The 20085-nt window shown below is 41.3% G+C and overlaps 4 non-coding genes across 4 annotated transcripts; 2 read left to right on the top strand and 2 right to left on the bottom strand.

The window, feature by feature from the left end:
• The first annotated feature begins 8692 nt into the window (after window positions 1-8692).
• trnaq-cug (transfer RNA glutamine (anticodon CUG)) lies at window positions 8693-8764 on the top strand. The gene has a single exon. It is a non-coding gene; the product is annotated as a tRNA-Gln (tRNA).
• A 1346-nt stretch (window positions 8765-10110) lies between these two features.
• On the bottom strand, window positions 10111-10184 carry trnai-aau (transfer RNA isoleucine (anticodon AAU)). Its single transcript has one exon. It is a non-coding gene; the product is annotated as a tRNA-Ile (tRNA).
• Window positions 10185-13449: 3265 nt separating this feature from the next.
• Window positions 13450-13521, bottom strand: trnad-guc (transfer RNA aspartic acid (anticodon GUC)). The gene has a single exon. It is a non-coding gene; the product is annotated as a tRNA-Asp (tRNA).
• A 387-nt stretch (window positions 13522-13908) lies between these two features.
• On the top strand, window positions 13909-14020 carry LOC132865129 (U5 spliceosomal RNA). Its single transcript, XR_009650299.1, has one exon. It is a non-coding gene; the product is annotated as a U5 spliceosomal RNA (small nuclear RNA).
• The last annotated feature ends 6065 nt before the right edge of the window (window positions 14021-20085 follow it).

Raw genomic sequence — 20085 nt, 5'->3', positions numbered from 1 at the left:
GTGCCCCTCCAGTGGCTCCACCGCATGAAAGATGCCAACGCGCGGATCACCCGTTGGTATCTGGCTCTCCAACCCTTCAACTTTAAGGTGGTCCACAGGCCGGGGGCGCAGATGGTCGTGGCAGACTTCCTCTCCCATCGGGGGGGGGAGTCGGCTGCGGGCCAGATGGCCGCCTGGCCTGAGTTGGGCGGTGGGGGTATGTGGCAGCAGGGGCGTGGTCAAATGCCGGTCTGTGACAGGAGGGCGGAGTCAGGGAAGGTAAGTGGCAGAATCACTACACCTGATGGCAATTAACCTGTGTTTGTCTGTGTCTTCCCAGTGACCGCACCCTATTTAAGGAGGGAGAGTGAGAGCAGAGGATCTCGTCCCCGAACCGGACGCCGGTTGTGTGTGTCTGTTTGATTAAGCTATTGTTCGCTGAAAAGTGTGGCAATAAAAACCCCTGTGTACGAACCTGATCTCTGTCCTGCCGTCCTCTGTGCTCCACCCTACTTTAGAACTGTTACAATATGTTTTCTCCACATTTCACCTCCACACCACTCTGAAAGCTGCTCAGAATGTAGTGATTCATTTTTTGAGAGCAACAGCTCAGACAGTATTTCCAGCTGCAAGCCCGAAAGTACTGGAACAGCAAGGACAATTCTGTTTGTTTCTTTTTTTTTTTGCCATACACTGACGACATTTGCATTTGATGTCAAAAGTGGGTGGTACGGTGGTGTAGTGGTTAGCACTATCATGTCGCAGCAAGAAGGTTCTGGGTTTGAACCCATTGGCCGAGGGGGGCCTTTCAGTGTGGAGTTTGCATGTTCTCCCTGTGCCTGTGCGGGTTTCCTCTGGGTGCTCTGGTTTCCCCCACAGTTCAAAGACATGCGGTTAGGCTATTATGGGGTAGCCATGGCCTGAGGTTAGGCTGAAGTGTCCTTGAGCAAGGGCACCTAACCCACAACTGCTCCCTGGGTGCTGTAGCATAGCTGCCCACTGCTCTGGTTATATGTGTGTGTTCATTGCTCACTTGTGTGTGTGGGTGTGTGTTCACTGCTCCAGATGCATTAAACGCAGAGTTTAAATTCCACTGTGTGCTTAAGAATTACATGTGACAAATAAAGGCTTCTTGGCTTGCCTTCTATATGTGATAGGTCAGAATTTCAGCTTTTATTTCTTGATATTTGCACCTATATATGTTAACAGAATGGTGTTGGGAGTTTTGCACAGTCAAATGCAGGGACTTTCAAGTCAAGTCAAGTTTATTTGTATAGCGCTTTTAACAATAAACATTATCGCAAAGCAGCTTCATAGAATTTAATGACTTAAAACATGAGCTAATTTTATCCCTAATCTATCCCAAATGAGCAAGCCTGTGGCGACAGTGGCAAGGAAAAACTCCCTCAGATGACATGAGGAAGAAACCTCAAGAGGAACCAGACTCAAAAGGGAACCCATCCTTATTTGGACAACAACAGACAACATGACTATAACATTAACAGTTTTAACATGAAGTCAGTTTCGTTGATGTTATAAACTCTTCATTGATGGAAACTTGGGTGCAAAACTGTTCATGCCAACTGTAGTCCTAAAGTTAGCAAGTCAACTGTAGTCCTCAGCCATAAAAGCATTACTGTAAGTGTCCAGAGCATCCTCCAAGTGTGACTTTCAACTGTCCACATGGGGCCATCCTCCACAGGAACGATGTGATGAGACTCCAACCAGACACAGGGCACCAAGATGGATCAGGCAGGTCCAAGGAGCAGAAGAGTTCGGCATCTTGATCCCAGGACCGACATGTAACTCAGATGGAAAGATCGGGGGGGGGGAAGCGAGAGAAAACGCAGGCTGTTAGGTATGCCCAATATCACCTGAATAAGTAGGAACAGTACCTGTATACATATTGCGCAGTACAAGCAGGGAGTCCGGCAAAAACTAACTATGACAGCATAACTAAAAGGGGAGAGCCAGAAGGTAATACAGGCATGAGGGAGCCCCGGGACATAAAACAGCCAGCCACTACATCGTCAACAGACTCGAGTGAGCAAGCCAGTGGGGGACTGACAGCATCCATACATCCCAGTTTACCAAAGACTCTATGTCTGAGGACCCTCCAGATCTACACCTTTACCTCATAAACACAATTAACAAAAGGCTTGACTAAACAGATATGTTTTCAGCCGAGACTTAAATGCTGAGACTGTGTCTGATTCCCGAACACTACTTGGAAGGCTGTTCCATAACTGTGGGGCTTTGTAAGAAAAGGCTCTGCCCCTTGATGCAACCTTCACTATATGAGGAACCAGCAGATAGCCTGCACCCTTTGATCTAAGTAGGCATGGTGGGTCAGAGAGGAGCAGAAGTTCACTCAGGTACTGTGGTGCGAGACTATTCAGTGCTTTAAAGGTCAATAGTAGTATTTTATAATCGATATGAAATTTGATTGGGAGCCAATCCAGTGTGGATAAGACAGGTGTGATGTGGTCATATTTTCTAGTTCTAGTAAGGACTCTTGCTGCTGCATTTTGAACTAACTGGAGCTTGTTCATGCACTTATAGGAACATCCAGACAGTAAGGCATTACAATAATAAAACCTGGAGGTAACAAAAGCATGAACTAGTTTTTTTCCGCGTCATGGAGTGACATTAAATTTCTTATCTTAGCAATATTTCTGAGATGAAAGAAAGCTATCCAGGTAATGTTATCAATGTGATTTTCAAATGAAAGACTGGGGTCAATAATCACTCCGAGGTCTTTTACTGCTGCACGTGAAGAAACAGAAAGGCCATCCAGAGTTACTGTGTAATCAGAAAGCTTACTTCTAGCTGCATGTGGTCCGAGTACAAGTGCTTCAGTCTTGTCAGAGTTAAGCAGAAGGAAGTTAATAAGCATCCAGTGTCTGTCCTTCACACATTACTCAGTTCTATTAAGCTGGTGTCTCTCATCAGGTTTGCAGAACCACACAACTGTGTGTCATCAGCACAACAGTGGAAAATAATACAGTGTTTATGAATACTTTCACCCAGGGGTAACATATATAAAGAAAAAAGCAGTGGACCCAAGACAGAACCTTGTAACTTTACCTCAGTATGTCTAGAAAAAGCACCATTTACATCAACATACTGATAGCGATCAGTTAAATTAGAGCTGAGCCAGGAGAGGGCCGTTCCCTTAACTCCCACAACATTTTCTAGTCTATCCAGAAGAATGGAATGATCAGCGGTATCAAATGCTGCATGAAGGTCAAGCAACACAAGCAGCGAGACAGCCTTGATCAGACACCAACAGTAGGTCATTTACTACTTTAACCAGTGCTGTCTCTGTGCTATGATGAGGTCTAAATCCTAACTGATACATTTCATGGATGTTATTCCTATGTAAATATGAGCAAACTGCTGTGCCACAGCTTTTTCAAGGATCTTGGAGATAAAGGGGAGTTTTGATATTGGACAGCTGACAGGGATCAAGGTCAGGTTTTTTAATCAATAACTGCTAGTTTAAAGGATTTGGGTACATAGCCAATCCTAAGAGAAGAATTTATTATTTTTAGAAGTGGTGCAATTACTTTGGGTATTATCTTTTTGAATAGACATGTAGGCAAGGGATCTGGTACGCACAGTGACGCCACTAGGGGGGGAAAGTTAGGATGATTCTAAGGGCCTGGCACTGACAGGGGGGCCCTGTGAGGGATATTAATATTATTTTAATAGTATTGCCTTGTGTAAGTTTAATAAAATATTTCATTTCATCTGTTAAAATATGCAAATTATACATGGTTATGATTTGCTATAACATTTTTCTTGAATTATTTATGATATTGTCATTTCACCCCTCCACCCTTTTTACTAATGGTACAGTCTGATTCTGGGAGCAGGATTAGCGCAGTTTAGAGCAGCTGTCAGTTTCTCTATGTGCGCAACAGAGGTGAACATTCTAGAAGTTGCTAAGCAGGAGCAGGTGTGATAAATTATGAAGTCCGGATATCACACTGTGTGTGAAAAAAAAATCACCTTTTTTCATCGGTATCTTTATTGTATAATTAAGTCTAGGTGTTTTGCCATTGTTCATGTGCGGATTTGTTGATATTAAGTATTTAACTTTAATATTTTGCACATTAGCTGTGGTCATAGATATCATTGCTATTGTTCATGTGTGGATTTATTCATACTGCTGCTAGGTATTTTACTTGAATATTTGAACATTTGCTGTGTTTTCTAATAAATGTGTGATGCCTAAAAGAAACCAAAAACACTTAGTGGATTTCTTGCAGTGCACTATGTGATTGTATCAAAAAACTAGTGTAGTTATTCATCAAGGCATAGATTTGATCACATACAATAAGTCAATAAATGGTGGAAACAAAGGAATACATTTTGTAATCCTGATTATTGATGATGTTTGCTGGAGGGCTCTGGAGTATCCATAATGTGCATACAGAATGTTATAAATCCATACTAATACAGTGATGCATGCAATTTCTCTCAACACAAACATTTGGATTGAATGAACTCCATAGGCTACTGAGTGGCCTAATAATAGTTGCTCATAAAAGAAAAAAATATATATATATCTTCCATATATATCATGGAATTTTCATTTTAAGGCAACAGTCTATTCAGTCTAATTCTGACAGTTCTGCATTTAAAATGTTCATATACCAAATAATTGTATCACCTAAACTTGCTAGGTAGCTGATCACACGCGTAGTAAAGTAGAAGTGCCAGCCAAAAACAGACTTCAAATTCAGTTGCATGAGCTTGAAAATTTTATCGGGGGGGCTAAATTGTAATCTTTCATAGGGCCCAAGATTTCTAGCGGCGCCCCTGGGTACACAAGTTGAGGCTTTTGATGTGGAGATTAATGGAAGTAATTCAATTTCTCTAAGGGGAGTAAAACATTCTAATTGCTGATCTGATACAGTTCTATCAGTTAACTACAGGGTCTCTTACATTGTCTGACCTTAAATTAGTAGTTTGAGTTTTTTGTCGGATATTCTCAATTTTGTCATGAAAGAAATTCATGAAGTCGTTGCTACTACATACTAGAGCTATGCACATGTCTATAGTGGACTTATTCCTGGTTAATTTTGCTACAGTATTAAACAGGAATCTAGGATTATTTTTGTTATCTTCTATTAGGGAGGAGAGATAAGTTGATCTAGCAGCACTAAGAGCTTTTCTATACTTCAGGAAGCTCTCCTTCCATGCTAATTTGAAAGCTACCAATTTTGTTTGACACCATTTACGTTCCAATTTTCAAGTGGTCTGTTTTAAAGTGTGAGTGTCTTCATTATACCAGGGTGCTAATTTTTTGTCTCTGAACATTTTCCTTTTAAGAGGAGCTACATTATCTTATGGTGGATAATGAGGTCAAGTATGGCAGAACGTTGACTCTAAGCATTCAGTTCCCTGATCAAGTTCTGCAGGGGCCGACAGTGACCCAATCAAAGTTGATTACTCTGGGAGATCATTTATAAAGCTCTGTGCAGTAGTTGACGTGAATGTACATTTAATACAGTAGCGTGGTGAGGTGCATTATTATTACTCAGACATATTTTGAATGAGATGAGATAACGATCTGAGATAACTTCAGACTGTGGAAGTATGACTATATTTTCTACATTTAACCCGAATGTTAGTATTAGATCGAGGGTGTGACGACCATTATGGGTCGGACCTATGACATTCTGATTAATCCCTACTGAATCTAAAATGGACACAAACGCTGTTTTCAAAGGGTCTTCTGGGTTATCGAAGTGAATATTAAAATCTCCGACAACTAAAGTTTTGTCTAAGTAAATAACCAGATCTGAGATAAAATCTGCAAATTCAGAAAGAAACTCAGAATATGGCCCCGGGGGCCTGTAAATAATAAGTCACCCATTAACCTGTTTTTGTTTTGTTTTTTTTGGATGCCTTCTTTCCAGTAGAATATAGTGAATGGAATCATTGTAATAGTCATAAATCATGGAGAAATAAACACAAGATTTTCTTGCTAGTTATGATAATGGACACAGTGTAGCGTCTCTCCTGGGAATCACAGGTCCTACTCCCTAACTTGAATCACATACCAAGACAATGAAGTTACAGCCCTTGTTGAAAGCAGTAAAATCAGTAAAGCCATACAGATTTTGTGAAGAATGCAAAGGTGACATGAACCTGCGTTCACGCAGATATCTAATAGAACGGGGGCTAATAGGGGCTTCATGCCCCAAATAGAAAGATGGCTGTTGTTTCCCCTTCACATGAGTGTTATGCCGCTTTTCCACTACAAACGCGGCTGAGTCAGGATGAGCCGTGCCGTGCTGAGTCGAGCTGAGTGAGGCTATTGGAGTTGCATTTCGACTACAACCGCGCTGAACCATGCTGGCTGGAAGTGGGTGGACACATTGGGTGGAGTTAGTGATAGTGGGTGGATGTCACGTGATGTCGTTAAGCAGCGCAAACAGTGACATCAGTGAGCTTTTAAGCGGTAGTCTCTCGACCCGGATAGTAAACAATAAACATGGAGGACATGGAGTCGTTAGTGTTGCTGGTATCACCGACAACGCCAACAGATACTGGCAAGAGCGTATAGATGAGGCGAGGCGCATAAGGCTTCAGAAATTCTCGTAATTCGTAATTCTTCTTCTTCCGGGTTTACGGTGTTTACAGATGCCAGCGTGCTCACGGGGCGTGTGTGGGCATGTGAGGACACTCCTCCTCACCAGTCAGTGCACAGGGGAGTGTCTGCTCACGCCCCCAGCCTCACTCGGCTCGCTTTGGCTCGCTTCAGCCCCACTCCAAAACGGTGCGAGTTTTAGGGGCTAAGCAGGGCTGAAGCGAGCTGAGTCGTGCTGTTTTTTGGTAGTCGAAACGCGAGCCGTGTCGGGCTGAAGTGAGCTGAAGCAAGCTGAAGTGAGCTGAAAAAGGGTAGTGGAAAAGGGCCATTAGTGCTATTGATGCTGGCCATTTGAGGTTAAGGCCTATGCCGCACTGGCCTCATCGATGAGGCACTGGACTCTTAAGCCAGTGTTTGTGTGTCAAATTTGATGAGAGAAAGGCTTTGTCCAGGGGCTTTTGAAATTCGCGATTGCATGTGTTTAGCAGAGAGGGGAAAGCAGATTTCTTCTAACACCAAAATTTCCAAGATCCCATTAATTGAGAGTACACACAAGGATGCAGCAGAAGCATGGCTGGCTTGCTAAACAAGAGGAAGCACATCAGTAGTAAAAATGTGTCGCCCATTTCAGTCCAGACAAATCCAGGTGTTTCCAGTTTCTTTTCTTCTTCTGTCCCATGTCAATTTGCACCACGTATAGGGACCGTTACAGCGATAGAGACAGGTTCCTAGCACTTCATCCCCCCCTGTCGTTTGCCATCAGTCTTCTCATGTTGGACTTTTCAACATAAGTTTCACGAATGCCTCATCGGCGACGATCCATGTCCCGTTTGAAACCATTCACCCATACAACTGGGTTTGGGAATGCCTCACCGGTGTTTGCATCATGCAACAGTCTTAGCTCATTGCACAAGTGCACAATGGACTTGTCAGGATTACTTGAAATCATTTCTGTCAACCATTGCACGCTTAATCCTGGGTCATCAATCTCAGGCAGGCCTGCTCTTATAACAGAATAGCCCAAGGGGCCCCACCAATGGTGCCAGTTGTCCGCAACCCTTTGTTGGCTGTCCATTGCTAGCGATGATGCCTGCTTCAGTAGGATGCACAGAAACACAGATGGGCCGTGAGGCCCGCACCAGAGCGACAGAGTCGTCCGCAGCGGTGGCATGAATGGCCCGGTTGAGGTGCTATGGAATGTCTAGTTTCGTGAGCTCTCCTATACTCCCTTTGATGCTTGTCTTCAATTTCAAACACTGAGCTTTTAACTTTGCTTCGCTATGTTGCTCGAACCGAGGCATCCCTTTCTCACGTCTGATCGATAATGACGGCATTCTTCATGTTCCTCTTCCAAACGTCTTTGTACCTCAGTTTCTGTCCTCCTTGTTTCTGTCAGCCTCTTTCCTAGGCTCAGTTCTCCGTAGAAAACGGCTTCGGGTAGTAGACGTGTCCAGCCCAACGAAGTTGGGAGGCTGTGATAAGGGTTTCCACGCTTACTGTTTTGGCTCGCCTGAGGACTTCTACATCAGGGACCTTGTCCTGCCATCTTATTTTGAGGATTTGATGCAGGTGTCGCAGTTGTAGCCTGGTCAGATACTTGAAGTGTTTACCGTAGAGCCTCATACATTCGTTGGCGTAAAGCAGAGGTGATAAGACTGCGGCATTGTATACTTTCAACTTGCTGGTTCTCTTGATGTCATGGTGAGACCATAGTTGCTTTTGTAAAGCACCGAAGGCTTTGGTGGCAGCTTGAATCTGGCGGTCTACCTCCATGTCTGATGAGTTGATGTTGTGCATCTGCTTAATGCCTATAATGTAATATAATGGAATGTGATCTCAAAAACAAATTGCTGCTTGCTGCATACATTTCACAAGGGCCAAAGGCTGTATCCGACTGCATGGAAGAAGCCATGAGTTAAACCCTGTAGGGCATGCTGAAATAGCTCAGTAGGGAGAGCGTAAGACTGAAGGTCCCTGATTCATTCCCGGGTATGGGGATTGGTGGTTTGTGTACACCTTTGACCAAGTGGGTACTAAATTTTTTTGCCAGAGTGAGGTCAGTTATATGGCAGTAATTTGATGGTAAAAACAATCTTGCAGCTGTGTCTTGGTTCCATGGTGTAATGGTTAGCACTCTGGACTCTGAATCCAGTGGTCTGAGTTCAACTCTCAGTGGAACCTCTGAAGCTGCTCTTTGCACCTCTTTAAATAATATATTTCACCTGAAGGCTGCTTTTGAGCAAGCTTGCATATCCCAAACCCTTTGTTTCCATCAACATGGAACAAGTTCTCTTCAAGATAGGTATGGTCCACTTCTGCGATTTTGGATCTGAGGTTTATTCCAGTACCATCACAGCTTCAATGATATTGGGCACTATAGGTCTGGATTTGGGTGCAACATGGTGGCTCAGGGAGCATTAGAACAGTTGGCCGTGGCACAGTCGTGTAGTGGTTAACGCTGTCGCCTCACAGCCAGCATGTTCTGGGTTTGAGCCCAGTGACTGATGGGGGCCTTTCTGTGTGGAGTATGCATGTTCTTCCTGTGCTTGTGTGGGTTTCCTCTGGGTGCTCTGTTTTCCCCTGAAGACATGCAGGTTAGGTTAATTGGTGGGTCTAAATTGACTGTAGGTGTGAATGGTTGTTTGTCTTTATGTGTTAGCCCTGTGATGATCTGGTGACTTGTCCTGGGTGTGCCCTGCCTCTCGCCCATAGTAAGCTGGAATAGGCCCCACCTTACTTGCAACCCTGTACAAGATAAGTGGTTACAGATAATGGATGGATGGATGGATGGAAAGCATAATTGGCTGTGCCCCTAGAACCAAATCAGAGTGATAACTGCCCATCAATGTTTAACTCACTTGGTCTGCTCACATGGCGTGATGGACCATCCATTGTACCCTCTGTTGCCACATTGGATTGTGTGGGTTGGGCTGTGAACGAGCTCAAGTTCTGATCAGATCCTGTGCACTTTAAATGAAAAACACCTGAGTCAGTCCCCTCAGAATGAAATAGTGGTCAACTGGTGAATTCTCACTATGGACTTTCTGGAAAAGCAGTCAGCTAATGACTGTATTATTTAGTGGTGAATAAGAGAAGAGAAAATACAAAGAAAAAGACCATCTATCTGTCTATCATACCCTAACAATGGCTACTACCTTCCTGGATCCTTCAGTAATTGCTATGTTTTGGAGTGGTTTTGAGTGATTCAAGCAACTAAAGATACCTTTTAGAGTTTATGAAATTAAAGTTACTTTCAAAATGAAGCACAATTAGATGAATTGAAAAAGGAGCACTGATTTTTACGAGATTCATTAGTGCTTCTCTTTGAGGCAATCTCATGCGTGTATTTGAATTTCCTGTGTCCTGCAATCAGTTGAGTTACTGTATTCCAATGGCACATCCAGATACAAGGAATCGATTGACATTTTGCAAAACAACCAGAGAAGCTCTTGTTTTGCAGAACATTTCCCTCAACAGAAAAAGGCTTCCCCTGTCCTGACAACAACAGGACCTGTAAAGGAGAGAATTGGCCAGTACAGGGATTGAACCTGTGACCTTGGGGTTATTAGCACCACACTCTAACCAACTGAGCTAACTGGCCAAAGAAAAAAAATGTCATGGCTGCTGAGGTGCTTCACTAAATAGTGACGAGGCAGTGACTTTGCCTTGAACAGATGTCTTTTCTCTTGATTATTGTTTTGAAGCCCACAGTTCGACCCACTCACATACAGTATTTACACAGGGAGATGAAAATCCCAACATCCAGTCTGAAAAACGTATTTTATCTACTGAGCAAAGTCAGCATGGATAGCTTTAACAATCTGAAAGAAGGATGCACACCTACTTCCCTTCTTCAACATGGTGGTCCAAAAGCCACCATGTGCTCTGAAGAACCACTTCTCACCAACCTCGACCCAACTGCTCACACTGAACAATAAAGTAACATCTGCTTCCTGAAACATGCGTCAAAAGAAGGTATTTCCTGGTAGTCCTCTCTCTCTCTCAATCCTCTCTCTCTCTCTCTCTTTGATGATGATTTAGTCCTGACTTTTTTTACCATGGGCATCAGGCAGAAAAATGGCAAACTCCCACAGTTCAGAAAAATGGCAAAGTCCCACTGCTCAGTTTTACAATCACACAAACCTTCTTTACTGAGCTTTGACAATAATTGTAGATCTGACTGTGGAAACAACAGTGGTGATGATAGTGATACGCGGTCACGTGGTTCCTCAGCCGCAAAAAGAAAAACAAAAAAACACGAGTCAGCATTTCAAATTTAAGTAACTTCATTACCAGCATGAGCAGAGATCAATTTTCAGATCTTTTTTTGAGAATATCTAGAAGCATTTACACTGTACGGCCACACGATGTCATTAAAGTACCAACAAGCTTTTCCTGCCCTTGCACTTTGCCCTGACTGAGCAATTCTCTTCATGCTCTCATCTCTGTGAAGGCCACTGGTAAATTGGTGAGGACAAGCCTACAACGTTTGAATAAATCCATTTGATTAAATCAGAATAGGAAATAAAGCCTCAAGGTCCGGAATACTAAAAATGAATACTGTTTCAATAGAACCTGGAGTCTGACTGGAGTTTTGTGTACGGAGTATCACAGTCATTGTCAACACAACTTCTCTGGATTTTGCTTTCACATTTGCCAAAATGCCCGAAACAAACACGATCCATTAATTTGTTTCTGTTCTTTTGAAACTGAGCTTTTCATCAGCCTTAAAAGACTGAAGAGAAATCACTATTTATAATAGATTTTCTAAATTATTTCATTGCGTTGCGTATTGCGGGTGCACATAATTTGGTAGGTTAAGCCAGCTTGTGCAAAACGAGTTTTGGCACAAAACAATATATATGCAGTATATTAAAAGCAAGCGCTGTTGGAGATGTTGCTTGACGGCTCACTCAGCAGAAAAGCACTTCAGGGTACCCTTTGATAGCACAGTTGGAAGAGCAGAGAACTGTAGTTGCTTGCGATGGCTATCCTTAGGTCGCTGGTTGGAATCCGGCTCGAAGGAAGCGTTTGTTCTGCCAGAGAGTCTGATGCTATTTTAGTAATAAAGATGGGTGGGGGTTAAAAAAAAAACACACCCCCTTTCTCTGACCGGGAATCGAACCCAGGCCACGACAGTGAGTGCGCCAAATCCTAGCCACTAGACCACCAGGGAATGACCAGAGGCAAACGGGAATGCCCACAGGACCTCTGAGGACCACCCATGGCTGGGTGTAATACCTTTGAGGCGCCATGTACTGTCTGGGCAAAGTACCTCTGTGGTCCTCAAGTGGCTTGGGGCGGTACCTTTGTGAACCTGTCATCACGTCTGTGTCCGGTACCTTACAAGCTTCTCGTGGCCGGGCGCAGTTCCTCCGAGGCCCTCCGGTGGATGTCCCTCTGGTGCTTCTCAAGGCTGAGTGCAGTACTTTTGGCTGGGCACAGTACTTTTGGGGCATCTGCAAAAATAAGGCAAATTTTAACTTGCATCTTCGCAAATTATTCTCTGGGATAGGATTCTGTCGTTTTTACAAGTTTGACTGACCTTGACATCTCGCCCAATGTTATTGCAGTTTTTCTGACAGGTTGCTCCTTTTGATGCCAGCTTATTGTGCTGATACTACAAGGAGCAAACAAATGGGAATTTAGTGATATTCATTCACCAAGGCAGGTAACTCTTGCTAAGTTGCATAACAGTTTACTACTTTTAACACATCACTCAATTTTGTAGCCTCATAGCAAGTCACACATTCACAGCTAGCTTACATGAGTGACCAAATTGCTTCACGCACTGCATCCTCTCACAATTTCCCCTGGGGAATTGTCCGGTCTAGTTATTGTTGTTGTTCTTATGAAATTAGTGTTCATAATGAATTATATATGACTATTTAACAATGTCAAGTGTATAACCATTTTAAGTGTACAAACATTCACGAAAAATATTTTTAAAGTTTCTGTCATGTGGTGCCCCCCCCCCCACTGGCTGTGAGTGGTTGGTGCCCCTGGGAACTGTGCCGCAGGCCCATATAGTTAATCCGGCCTTGTCAGCAATAGCCAGTCATTATAATTTAATTTACAACTTTCCAAATAAGACTCAGATCAAGTTTCTCCTGCCTTTCCTCTCTCTGTCTACATGCTCCTGGGCAGACTCCCAGAGTGTCCGGGAGACTAGGGATGTCTAAATCGTTTAATTTTGTTATTTAGTCTAGTCTTAGTACCCCACAGCAACCTCATAACTTTGGCCAACCAAAGCAACATTGGATTGGGGGTCGAGCGCGTGAGCCAATGGAAAAATCCTGGCTGCCAGTTCTCACTATCACGAGGGAGGTTTGCTAACGCTCCATGCGCAAAGATAGGTTAGCGGGCATCCATTAAATTAGCTAACTTAATTTTCTGATATTTATCTAAAAGCTAAAAACACAGAAAACATTTTTTCGTCTGACTTTTACTAGACTTAGAAATAGAATATTATTAGAAGAACATCATCAGAGGGTCTACCATTGGCAATTTATAATAGTCATAATTGACATTAACATTGACTTTAGGCATATTAAAGTATGGTCTATAGTCACTGGATTTATCTAGATCTGTTACTATTAATAAGATTTAATTGACACAAAATGTGGTCATTCATATATATATACACACACACAACATGCTCAAGGGCACTTCAGCCCAACACCACCCCATGTTAACTGAACTACATGTCTTTGAGCTGGGGGGTTAACCAGAGCTGACACAGGCAGAACACACAAACTCCACACAGAAAGGCCCCCACCAGCCGCAAACTCAGAACCTTCTTGCTGTGAGGCGACAGTGTGAACCACTCCATCCCCCTGCTGCACGAGTTAATACATTTTTAAAGTCCCCCCGTCGGGGAATCGAACCCCGGTCTTCCGCATGACAGGCGGAGATACTGTCCACTATACTAACGAGGATGACGCAACAACTCTCATTTATCAATAAAAAATGTGGTATGGAAAGCACTTACTGCTGGGGTCAACAGCGTTCCTGTCAATAATCAAACTCCAGCTGATGTTTTCATATTTAATTTATAGGCCTACATCCGTGATATTGGACAGATCACACAGCACTCAACTGTTCCTTTTCAAAATTCAACACCCCCCACCCCGCTTGCTTATCTATCTATCGATCAGTCGATCGATCGATCTTTCAAAAAAGCTTGTTGGTCAGACATTTCTCTGCCTGTGTGCAATGGCTAATAAAGCTGTAAAGGTGTAAGAGATTGGCCCAGGCCACCTTACCCTATACCAGCTTTCTGCACCTCCAATCCAGTGTCACTAACCTGATCCAGTGTTCAGTGCAGTTCAGGTTTCTCTTCATTGACGTATAAATCTTTCGCCTTTTACTAAAGATTGTTGGAGAGAAATGTTAATGAGTTCAATATATTTTTGTAGGCTTTGCTCTAGCTGAGCTGAACATTTTTAGTCAACAAATGTTAGAACAGGGGCAGCACGGTGGTGTAGTGGTTAGCGCTGTCGCCTCACAGCAAGAAGGTCCTGGGTTCGAGCCCCGGGGCCGGCGAGGGCCTTTCTGTGTGGAGTTTGCATGTTCTCCCCGTGTCCGCGTGGGTTTCCTCCGAGTGCTCTGGTTTCCCCCACAGTCCAAAGACATGCAGGTTAGGTTAACTGGTGACTCTAAATTGACCGTAGGTATGAATGTGAGTGTGAATGGTTGTCTGTGCCTATGTGTCAGCCCTGTGATGACCTGGCGACTTGTCCAGGGTGTACCCTGCCTTTCGCCCGTAGTCAGCTGGGATAGGCTCCAGCTTGCCTGCGACCCTGTAGAAGGATAAAGCGGCTAGAGATAATGAGATGAGATGTTAGAACAGTTGATTTTTTTGCAGAGAAGTATCTCCCACACGCCCCAAAAGGCGATGTTTCTCTTCAAAAGGATCCAGCTGTTGGGGGCGGAGTCTACCTGTGTTTACCTTTCTGGATTTTAATATGTAGAAGTGATATATTTAAAATCATTGACGGCAGTAAATTATTGTTTTTCCGACTTTTGGTTAAGCTTAAGCGTGGTATTTATTCTTGTCAATTTACTATCTGACTTGTTCTGTAAATAAAAACGTTAGAGTAGGGACCTGGAATAGGGGTTTGCTCCTATCAACCTCATATTGTAGTATCTTCAGAAATAATGCTTTTGCTCAAAAAAGGATTTTTTTTTTATTCTTGCTTGACACTCTTTAAGTGAAGTTGCTAAATGTTTTTTTTTTTCCTAGAGTAGAGAATTAAAATATGAATTTGGTTCTTTTATTCTATACGCTCATGTGGTATTATAGTAGATTTAAGAATAGTTACCTTATTTTAAAAAAAGAAAGAAAAAAATCTTTATTTTGCCTGCTCTAACTTTTTCCCTATTTTCTGGTTTTCTCCATGCTCAACAACACAGGTGTAGAATTGGGTGTGGGCGGTATGGGCGTGTCCCTACCAATATTTCTGATTGAAGAGAAAAAATCCCGCCCCGTGCGCGGTACACAAAGGGTTACTGTAGGTTTCCACTGGGCGAAACACCACGCCCAATTCGCTCATGAATATTCACTCTGGGGGCGTGGTTGCGGTGTCAATTAGCAAGTGCGGTTGCAGTGATGATGATGATGATGATAGTTTATTTCAAACATGTAAACAAACAATGAATAAATAAGCAGATAACAAGAAAAACAAAACAGCATTTGCAACAAGAACACGTAAAAAGCCACTAAATTAGAAAATAAACCTTAAATAATATGGGTAATAATAATATATCAAAACAAAAGAAAACAAGACAAAAATACATTCCATGTCCGAAAAGGAGTGGGCTGAAGTAAAAACTTATTTAATCCCACCCTCTACTTTAGTCAATATAAATTGATTATCGAGCTTCCTTTTATATATATATATATATATATATATATATATATATATATATATATATATATATATAACTTATTACTTCAACTATTCAGATATAAATTCTCTATAACTATATCATATAATTAATTAATTATATGTGTATATCCATATGTCTACACACAAGTTTACTACAAATACCACACTCACAATGGAGAACAAAATAAAAACAGAACAAATAGATGAAGACTCAAAAATGAAAAAAAAAGAAAATTTACACAATAAACAGCCAGTTATGATTAATCCCCTTCATCCTTATACCTTGTGAAAATCAAATTTTTGTACATCTTTTTAAAATGCTTCATGTCTGGACATCCCTTGAGCTCCTCATTTAAACTGTTCCACCGCTTCACCCCACAAACAGAAATACAAAAACTTTTCTTGGTTGTGCGTACCCTATAATTTTTAAATTTAAATAAACCCCTTAAATTATCACTCCCATCTCTTTCAGTGAACAGTTTTTGAATATTATGTGGTAGTTGATTATTGTTTGCTTTGAATAATATTTGTGCTGTTTGATAGTCCACCAGATCTGCAAATTTCAGTATTTCTGACTGTAAGAATAATGTATTTGTATGATCCCGATAACCAGCCTTGTGTATAATCCTTATTGCTCTTTTTTGGAGAATGAATAATGAATGTATTGTATTTTTGTAATTATTGCCCCATACCTCTGCACAGTAACTTAAATAAGGTGAAACCAGGGAACAGAAAAGAATCCGGAGTGAATTGTGATCTAGAAACTGTTTGACTTTGTTTAATATTGCAATACTTCTTGATACTTTGGATTGTATGTTTTTTATCTGTGGTTTCCAGCTAAGTTTTTCATCAATAGTTGTTCCAATAAATTTGATTTCCTTAACTCTTTCTATAATAACCCCATCGATTTGAATATTTAGTTGTGTGTTTGTTTTGTTGTTACCAAATAATATTACTTTGGATTTGTTCAGGTTTAATGAAAATTTGTTACTGTTGAACCATGTTATTAATTTACTTATTTCTGTTGTGATCTCCTGCAATAGTTCCATTAAATTATCACCAGAAAAGAGGATATTTGTATCGTCAGCAAACAAGACAAGCTTCATTACTTTAGATACACTACATATGTCATTGATATATAGTATAAAAATCTTTGGTCCTAACACTGACCCCTGGGGAACACCACAAGTTATGTCCAAACATGCAGGAAGAACAATCTCCCAGCTTCACAAACTGTCTCCTGTTACTTAAGTAGCTTTTAACCCAGTTTAAAACTATACCCCTGATGCCATATCGTTCCAGTTTTTTTTATTAATATGTCATGATTTATTGTATCAAATGCTTTCTTTAAATCAATGAATATTCCAACTGCATGTTTTTTCTGCTCTATGGAATTGGTGATTTCTTCAACTAATTCTATTAAAGCCAGTGATGTTGATCTATGTGCTCTAAATCCATATTGACTGTCACTAAGTAGTTTATGTTTGTCAATAAATTTATCCAATCGGTTATTGAAAAGTTTTTCGAGAATTTTGGAGAATTGCGGAAGTAGTGAGACAGGTCTGTAGTTTGTGAAGTGGTGTTTGCTCCCACTTTTGTACAGAGGAATGACTTTTGCTGTTTTCATTCTGTTTGGAAATCTACCAGTTAGAAATGACAAATTGCATATATATATGTGAATGGCTTGGATATTCCATCAATAACATTTTTCAATATCATCATGTCAATGTCATCACAGTCGGTAGATTTTTTGTTCATACATTTCCCAACAATATCAACAATTTCTTTTTCTTCCACTGCTGTAAGGAACATTGAAAAAATAATTATTATCCATTAAATTGCCCAGATTTTCAGCAGATGTTCCTGGATCCGGGATTTGTTCCGCTAAGATTGGTCCTACGTTTACAAAGTAATGGTTGAAAATAATGGTTATATTCATATTTGTCATTATTAAGAAAGTACTTTGGATAATTTAGATATCTTGACCCATTTTTTATAATACTGTTCAAAGTGCTCCAAATTACTTTGATATTATTTCTGTTATCGTTTAATAATTTCTTATAATATTCTTTCTTAGCAGCCCTTATAATATTAGTTAATTTATTTTAATATTTTTTTTATCTATCCTCTGCCTGTTTAGTTTTCTGCTTTATGAACTCTCTATACAATGTATTTTTCTTTTTACAGACATTTTGTAAACCCCTTGTAATCCATGGACATACTGTATGTTTGACTTTTTTACTGTAATGAACAATTGGGCAATTTTTATTATATAATGATATAAATATCCTCAAGAATTCCTCATATGCTTTATTTATGTCTTTTAGTCGGTATATTTCATCCCAATTTTGTGCCAGCAAGTAATTTCTAAAAGTGTTAATTGATTCCTCTGATCTAAGTCATCTGAAAAGTTTTGTGTTTTCTGGTTTATTATTCCCAAATTTTGTTTCATAAACTGAGAAAACTGGTAAATGATCACTGATATCATTTATCAATAGTCCACTTACTAAATTGTCATTAAAACCATTAGTGAATATATTGAATATGAGGGTGGCTCCGTGTGAGGTGATTCTGCTGGGTCGAGTAATTTTCGGGAAAAAGGCCATACTGTACATTGTGTTGATAACATTGTCTGTCATTTTGTGTTTATTTGGATTGAGCAGGTCAATATTGAAGTCTCCACATATGAAGACTGTTTTGGGACTCACTTCTGAAAACATTTCCTCGATCCAGTTATTGAAGACCTCAATACTAGAATCTGGAGCTCTATATATACAACTAACAATTACATTTTTATGTTTCTCTCTGCAAATTTCAACTGTTATGCATTTCAGTGTGTAGTCAATTACTGTTGATATACTTTCCATCACACTGAATTTCAAGTCCCTATCCACAAATATGGCCACTCCCCCTCCACTCTTGTTTTGTCTATTTACGTAGTTGAATTCATAGCCCTCCAGCTCAAAGTCTGTGCCTTTGACGTTATGTATCCAAGTTTCAGATTTGGCTACAATGCTGAACGGATGTGAAAACTGATGTAGATATTCCTTGATGAGATTGAAATTTTCATACATGCTTCTACTATTGAAGTGGATAACTGAGAGTTTGCCATCAGCTTTAATGCTCCGATTGAACTGTTCATCAGTGTAATAACAGCAGTTGTTGTTAATGGCAGAGAAGAAATTATTGTCCGGATCTATATCATATTCCAAATCCTGTGATTTGTGATCAGTGTACACAAATGATTGTAGTTCCAATAAATCCTGTTCCGTAATCCTCTGAGATGTGTGGCTTATGGTCCCGCTCATGATGGTCACTGATACTTTTCCAGGTCCTCGATATTTTTAACAACCAATACTTTGGCCTCCTCAGGTATACCGTTTAGTTTAATAAACACTTTACAGTTTGTAGTCCAAGTGTTCTGAATTTTCCTCTGTTTTTTAAAATGCGTGCACTCCTGGCTGTACCCGCATTTTGTTTGGTCAGATGCTCGTTTATGTAGACACTGGATCCCTTTAGCTTGTACGCTTGCTTTAATAGTGCAGTCTTATGTTTCCTGTTGACAAACCTCATGATGATGGTCTGCTTGTCGCTGGTGTTCCTCCTTGGTAGCGGGTGGCAAACCTCGATGTTATCGCAGTCCAGGCGAATTCCCTTGGACTGCAGGAAAGCAGATACCTGTTGCTCCATGGAGCTTGCATCCAGATCTCCGGGCTCCTCCCCGCTGATAGCTTTTATCAGCGGGGGGAGCCCAGGGAGCTGGATGATAGATATTTGGGCTCCGTGGAGCCCGGGGAGCTTTGATAGATATTTGGGTTTAATTCAAATAGTGGCTGTTTTCACAAATGTGCTGCTTTGACTGTGGCAAAAGAAATGTGATCTTGACTTGGCTGAAAGTGCAGATGATTCAGATGGTTTGCAAGATGACAAGAAAGTTTTTCTCTGTAAAATGCAAGCATGGGGGCAGTTGGTGTTTTGGAGAATGCAGGCATCCATCCCACTACCTCTTACATGCTAAGCAAGCACTCTACCACTTGAGACAATTCCCCTGCTGTGTTTCAGGGTTTGTCCAACTAACAACTGCAAGCGCCCCTGCCCCCGCCCTTCCTGGCCTGCTTATTGCTCTCTGGAACCATGCCTGAGTTTCCATTGGTTGTTTGTTTATTTTCAAGTGGGCGACTGCTCAGAAGCGGACTTTTGTTCTGGGGGAGTGTATTCTGACTCTCATTTGCATGAATACCAGTTGGTAAGCTTCAAGTGTTTTGCCACTAAAACAACCCAATCTCCTCACATGGAGTCCCTGGCATGCTTCTCACACTTTTGGGGCATGCCTCAGGAAGCATTTGTTGCTTCATTGTTCAATGAGAGCAGTTGGGTGGAAGGTGGTGAAAAGTGCCTTTTCAGGACAGCAGCTTGCTTTTCACCAGCAGGTTTAAGAATACAAGCAGGTCAGCATCATATTTTCAGTTTGTAAAAGCTGTCTCAGCTGGCTTTGCACTCGAGTGAGAGTTAGAATTTCATAGTGGATGGTGGGAATATGACAAGCCTGTTGAAAAATGTGATTTGAAGATACTGAGGTCAGTCAGCAATTCAAGAAATAAAGCCAAGCAA

This window comes from Neoarius graeffei, chromosome 17, assembly GCF_027579695.1.
Source record: "Neoarius graeffei isolate fNeoGra1 chromosome 17, fNeoGra1.pri, whole genome shotgun sequence".
In the NCBI taxonomy this organism is placed as follows: Eukaryota; Metazoa; Chordata; class Actinopteri; order Siluriformes; family Ariidae; genus Neoarius; species Neoarius graeffei.
This window is presented reverse-complemented; position numbering and strand designations above follow the sequence as displayed.